Here is a 7,325-nt window from a genome sequence, read left to right on the forward strand (position 1 = left end):
CCAAACAAGCAAAAAAACCCCAAAGTTATTCTACAAGACATCCATTTACACACACCACTTGTTGGAGCTATTAAAGACTAGCACTGTGTCCCATTTGCCCCACAGAAAGCCCACAGCTGTTGGTGACGGCATCAGTCCCATCATCATGACACGTCAGCTCTTGGCACAGCACAGTGGTTTTCACCCCTGCTTGATTCAGCTTTGCTGCCACATTTTCTTTTCCTCCTGCCCAGCAGTGTACCTTGCCCCCCCAGAGCTCTCCCCCATCCCCGCTCCAAGCTGCAACCCACATGAGATACAATAAACCACTTGTGACAGCACTGCTGCATCCCAGCACTAGAGAACATGTTCCCCAAATAGACATTATCTGAAAGCAGCCAAACCTAGAACACCCCCATCTCAAGCTTCCTGATCTCCATGCACACTTGCTGTCAAAGCTCCCATAAAGACTTTTAGAATGCTACCCAGCTCAGCAACCTAACAGCTGCTTGGACCTTGTAGCCCTTCAGTATTTATGGATACACTCTATTTGCTAGCACCTCTAGGTCAGAGGATCCTTGGCAATGTTCTGGGAAGTGTAAAAGACAAACCAGCCCCCAGCTGTGATGTGTTGCCTTCCATGTAAAAACAGAAGTCAACACATGGAAATGCATTACCAGGGCACTGGTAATGCTTTCAGGGCTTTCAAACCCCAGCTGGACCAGCAGTGACAGGCAGCGCCTTTTGCTGGAGGCTCTCGAACCACTGCCTCCAAGACTTACAGAAATCATCTAATTCAAACATCAACTTAGAGTTAAAAATTCAGATTGCAATTTCACAGCTAGAACTGTCAGAGGTGCACTGCGCTCCTCAGTTTCATTTTCCAGCACTGCCTAGAGCCATATCCCTCTGTATTTAACAAAGGTGACTGCTCCAGTCCCAGGAGTTCAGACTCACGTAAGTTGCTCATGTTGAAGTTGCAGCATACCAACTCACGGCGATTTCTATTTTGTACAGAAGTCTGATGAAAATAGGAGAGCAGCTTGCCAAAAGACAGGGAACTGTGCCATGTTTTACAGCACACTGTAAGTAGATTTGTGGTTTTCATATTCTTTGGTTGCTTCAGGGTCCGTAGAAGAGTTATTGCTTACTACTGTGACAAAAAATATAATCCGTGTTTGGGATTTGTGATTAAATCACAAGCAGTATTATCCAAGAGTGTTTGTAATTCTACAGAATCTGATCAGAGGCAAAATCTGGAGGGACTCACCCACCAATTATACACATTTTTTGTATGTTTCCTAAGACCAAATTTTAATCTCCTAGAGAAAAAAAAAAAGATTTCTGGTTTCTGTGCAGATTGCACTTTCTTGCATGGTATATTTTGTCAATTGTGTGTATTATGCCACAATAATCTACTTGAGATAACTACAGATTATAGTCAATCAGAACACAGTGGAGCACTGATTTAATTATTGCCCAGCACCAGGCTCTCCAGTGTCACTTGACCTTGAATATCAGAAAGAAATTGGGACTTCCAGTTTCTTACTACATTCAACATCATCTCCTGCTTTGTTAAAGTATCATTCTCACTAGGAGCTGGCCTGATCTAGAGGAGGTATATGAGTTCACAGGTCTGAGTCATTCAGAGGGACACAGAATGAGCATCAAGCTTGCCCACATCCCCCACATTGCTTGTGGGAGTGGGTAGCAGAAGGGAGAGCACAGGAACTGCAGCTGCTGTTGAGAGACCCAAAGTTGAACATTTGTCCACCTTTACACGAATATGCTACTGTGATTAGCCGCCTGTCCTAGAAATCCCTCTCCAAATGTAGCTGTAATGAGCTGGTGGGGAGAACACTGTATTTCTCTATAAACCAAATTGCAAGTTAAAAAAAATTCAAAAGTGTAAAGAAACACTAAGTCAAGAAGGCAAACCCCAAAAAATCAAAGTGTTTCATATTTCAAGTACAGTAGTGCATATATTACATTTATGCATCTAGCTTTAGAAACAACTATTACTTTTGCCTCCAGAAACACTGACTAAATCTTCAAAGCTGTCTTAATACACAGATGATCTGCCATTAATTTTAATAAGAAAAAACTTCAGACAGCTGCCAACAGTTCCAAGTAACCCGCAGAGTATCTTGACAACAGAGGGACTGACTGAATGGGCATCCTTAAAGAATGTAATTTAGGCTCATCAAAAGATTTAGCCCACAGCTACAAAGAAAGAAACAAATTCAGAGTTCACACATTCTTACATTCAACTTCAGGTCATCATTCACAGACTTCTCACATGGTTTTTATCCACAACAAAGTTCAGAGAAATGCAGCCAAGCTGAGACAACCAGCATGCCTGGCAGAGATTCCAGTCCAAAGGCCAAATATGAGGGGCTTCACCCAACATCCATAATTCATTTATTTTGCTGAGCTCTTTAGAGTTCTCTTTTCTCTATAATTTTAACTAGGCTCCTTAGCAAGAAACAAAATACACATCAGATCAAACTACTGACGCAGATGGCTGACCAGCAGCCTTGCTTAGAGCCAGCGAGGACAAGGCACCCTGTCAGGGCCACTCTGGACCCAAGTTTCCAGTCAGTGCTCTCATCGTGCAACAAGCCCTACACACCTGTTTTCTGGTTGGCACATGCTGCAAGGCTGCTGAGGACAAGATGTCGCATCCCAGCTCCTCCCTGCAGGCAGACAGACAATGCTTTGCACAACCTCAGCAGATGAATCTCTCTGACCACCCCTGCTCTGCCAGGCTCAAGAAGTTCTGTGGCACCTTACCAGGCAAAGGAACAACAGTATGGCCAGCAAGATTGCAAAGCAAAAGCCCAAAGTCCAGCCCCCCACCCTGTTCTGACACAGAGCAAGCTTAACCCAAATTATTGTTCACAGTTAAATGCATTAAAAAAGCAAATACAATCCTAGTTAAAGCAAATATTCGGAGTATCAGAACTACTTATGAGCCAACACAAGGAAAAACTGTTCTTTAGAGGTTTCCTTCCTCTTAATTACTTGAAATATAACTGCATCTACAGAGTACCTCCATGCCAGCTCTGCTCCCCTCCATTGCTGGATCTTCTCAAGAAACACTATGCTCCATTAGCTTGCTAGCACCCAGAATACTTCTACTTCACTCACTATGACCTTTTCTCACAGCTGGCTACCAAGACAATTTCAGGCTTTTGAAAATTCTTTGATATCCCCTCTGTAAATACAAGTGAGACCTTGAGGCCTTTCAACTGCGGAGAACCACAACCACTCTCCATTCATTAAGTCAAACCATTGTGCAGGACTTGTCTGGAGGCAAAATGAAAGATGACAGCTCTCTGGAAATGGGTAAGCATGTCTGAAATTGTTTGAATGCCTGAGTTGTTTGACCATAATTACACATATTATTTCTGCATAAGCAATGTTTCTTAAAAGTGAAGGTGTATAAAAACCAACACATTAGGGGGTAATTCTAAGGCACAAGGAGGACCCAAGTTGTCACCTACACCAGTGTTGTCCTAAATGTGGGCTTGCTGCCCTGTGTGCACAGCCAACGTACACACCAAGATGAGGTACCTCTATTTAATCACAGAATCTTCAACATCAGAAGAGACCTTAAGGATCAGCAAGTCCAACTGTCAACCCAACACTGCCACTGTAGGCCCTAAATCACTAAACCATACCACCGAGCAAGACCTAGATGCCTCTTTAACATCTCCTCCAGGGATGGTGACTTTATCCCCTCCCTGTGTAATAACCTATCCCAATGCCTGATCACCCTAATGGTGAAATTTTTTTTCTAATGTCTAATCTGAAACACCCATGTTTCAACTTAAGGCTGAATATTTCTTTATTCTAACTTGTGCAAAGCAAGGAGCTAGGTGATAACCCACAAAAGCTTGCTAGCTCTCCTATTATCAAAGCTTTATATCATTTATACATTTTAGCAAAGAAATCATAGTTCACTGACTACAAGTTACACACTTCTCTTATTAATTCTACCTTCTGTTGGTTAAATGATTCTCTTGCTTCTCATGCTAATTAGTCTGCATGCTCAGTATGTCTTTTGAGTTGGTGGGTTTCTTAAGTCAGCAGACCACAGAGGTGAGAATCTCTCCCTGTTGGAATTACCTTCTACCCAGTTTGAACTGATCGCCACACAGTTGCTGAGTTGGATTTGCTAGTTTATTACTTATCTTGGGAGTTTTGCCAAATGTCCTCGTGGCCTGTAAATTCTGTGTCCTTTGTGCCCACTATCAGTAGTACAACCTTCTCCCCAAGCTTTGCTAACCTCTCTCCCTAGACCTAAGACCACTGAAGCATGTTAAGCCCTAAATTTTAACTCAGCAATTTTACCGACAAGTAATTTATGTTTCTAAGGCAGGGACAGCAACACATCATTGTCCAAATGCTTGCCTTGGCAGTGGCCTGCTTCCCAATATAAAAACCCACTCTTGCACACTCAATTTAACACCACCATGCTAACTACACAGGGAACAAAACCTATCTAACAGATGGGTGCAAAGTCTCTGCTGTAGTGTTAAATGTTAAAATCCTTTTAACTTTCAAACTATGTGCCATGAGGAACTTCTGCCTATGAAAACACTGGTAAGCACAGAGTCTGGACCTTAGTGAGCTCAGAAGTAAGGGGCCAAGATTATATAATAGAAGAAAATAGTTTAGAAGAATGACTTGAAGAGAAGTTTGTTTTTTAAAGAAAAGCAATGAAAAAAGCACTGCTTCATGCTTTCTGTGTGTGAAAAACAGTGCCTGCATTAGCCTTGTACCACACTCCTGACCATCCATCTCAGATGTGCATGTCCCATCCCTGAAGTGACCAAGGCCAATCTGGATGGAGCTTTGAGCAACCTGGTGTAATGGAGGATGTCCTTGCTCAGGGCATGGAGTCTGACAAAATTATCTCCAACCAACAATCACCATTGTAAGGGCCCTTACAACGCAAACCATTCTGTCTAAATAAATTAGATCATAGGTGATCTAAATAAAGCTGATCATAGGTGACTCACGGACCACTGTTCCTCAAGGACAATCTTAATGACAGCTTCTTTCTCCCTCCACTGGGCAGCTATTGCCACACATAACTGGAACAATTGTTAGCAGTCCCCTCATATGAACCTTCTTTCAGGCCTGGAGCTTTAAGGGAAATTGAAAATTTTTCCTGAACATCCAATGAGGTCTCATGGGTATTGTTTACTGTTAACAAAAGCCACTAACAACATTAAAGTGTTTTTGTGCAGTTTGCCTCATATATGCCTAATGCCTATTGCCTTATATATGCAGTAGAAAATACCCTTTTCACTAGTTATTAAGCTCACTTATGGAAAAAGAAGTAGTTCTTCCATATCTTTATTTATCAGTTAATGCATCATTAAAATACCATTATCATGAAATGACAGTCTAAAGAAGAACAAAGTTTTAATGATCTGACTGTTCATTAAAGAACCTCTGCCACAAGTTTTCAGTGTTAGATGGAAGAAGCAGATTATTTTCTGTAGGTACAAATACTTCTGATGGATGTAGAACATAATACCCAAGGTAGGTTTTTTTGATGCACTCATCTTCTCACCACTGATGTGATAAAGCATGGAGCCACAGAAATGAACAGCTGGTAATGTACCCTTAATGAAAGCTTTTCTATCTTACAGTAAGTCTAATGCCCTCATGAACAAATTTCAGAGGAAAACAAGTTTGGAAGTGCCACAGAGGCTCGTTACCCTGTTTCTAGCCCCTGCACTGCACAGAGGCAAGAGGCAAGCATTTCCACACTCATGAGATTACCATGGATGTTCTCTGCCACAGAAATAATTTCAAAAATCTGCAACAGGAGAACCAAGATTAAAATGTAATTCCCAAAATGCTTAATTTTGATCGAGCAGAGTGGAAGTGGCAATCCAATTTAAAAAGCACTAGCTTTTTTTTTTTTTGCCAGCTCTAAACAAAACCAATTCACAGAAAGCATGTCCCAGAAACAAAACACAACTTGTGTTTTACATTACATTGACAATAATGAAAAAGTAAAGAACTGCTATCCCACATTATACATTATCATAGACAAAACAAAGAGGATGCAGAGGCTCTCAATCTCAGTCAACACACCCAGCCACAGTTAAGCACTCTTGCCTGTTCCCTCCATGCGACAACATCAGGGCTGCAGATTTTTTTGTGCATGACACAACGTGACTAGAGGACCTTCTGCACACACAACAAACCAGGAAGCTGGGTTACTGAAAATTAAAATTGAGAAGTTGTAACCATTCGCATGATTTTAAAGAAATAAGATGTGGTGCATTTCAGAAAGAAGTGTCATCTTTGACTTCTGTACTATGTAACACCTGATGTTAATATTATTAAAAAGAGCAGGATCATGTTAACTTTAGATTTCTGCAGCAAAGACAACATTATTTATTCACCAGTGAAACAAAATGTTCCAAGTTTATAATTCACCTTTGGCATAAAAAAGAAAAATAAAAAACCTGAACAACCAAACATGCAACATCAACCATAAAATCCTTCTCGTACTAATCCTTCTGACTCACCCTTTCTCATAATGTTAACTAAAATAAGGCATCTGCAAGAAGAGATCCTGAGGGAAAACAGGAATTATAATAAAAAATGTCCCATGATAAAACCACAGCAATCCACTTGATATCCAGAGAAGGAAATACACTGTGAACAGAATATTTTTTATCAGAAATATACAAACAGTAGGCAATTTAAACTTCTCTTATTAAAATCTGAGATTGGGAAGGAGGAAATCAATGTTTACTATGGGGGCAGGTCAATATTTATGACCAACTGCAGCTTGCTTTGGGAAAAGCACTACTAAAAAAAAACTCCTAAAAAATCCCCAACCAACCAAGACCCCAAACCTTCCAAACTGGTTTCCATTGATTACAAATTTAAATTTTCAAAGAGCATGTCAGTATAAACTACAATGAGTCTTGCACTGTCACATACACAGTGCATCTGGGAGTACAGCTCTCAGGTATGTATGTCACTGGTGCTGCACTACAACCTTACATTACACACACATCTTATCACCCAGCCACTGGAAAAGCTAAGCAGAGGGAGATGAAGCAAAATTATCAGCCATCATGGGGTTAGCACACTGTGCATTTTTTGAGAGCTAGAGGGTTTAGTTTAGGTTTTCCCTGATGCCAGGATTAAAACCAGGCAGAAAAAGTAATTTCATGGCAGTCAGTTGAGTATCCAGGGAAGGAATAACTCTTCAAGGGCACCTACCTTGCTCAAGTCAAGATTTAAAGAGTTACATTTCTGTGCATTAGTGTATTCCTTTTAGAGGCTGCATACATACACACTCATGG

The sequence above is a fragment of the Geospiza fortis genome, unplaced genomic scaffold (genome assembly GCF_000277835.1).
Source record: "Geospiza fortis unplaced genomic scaffold, GeoFor_1.0 scaffold603, whole genome shotgun sequence".
Taxonomy (NCBI): Eukaryota; Metazoa; Chordata; class Aves; order Passeriformes; family Thraupidae; genus Geospiza; species Geospiza fortis.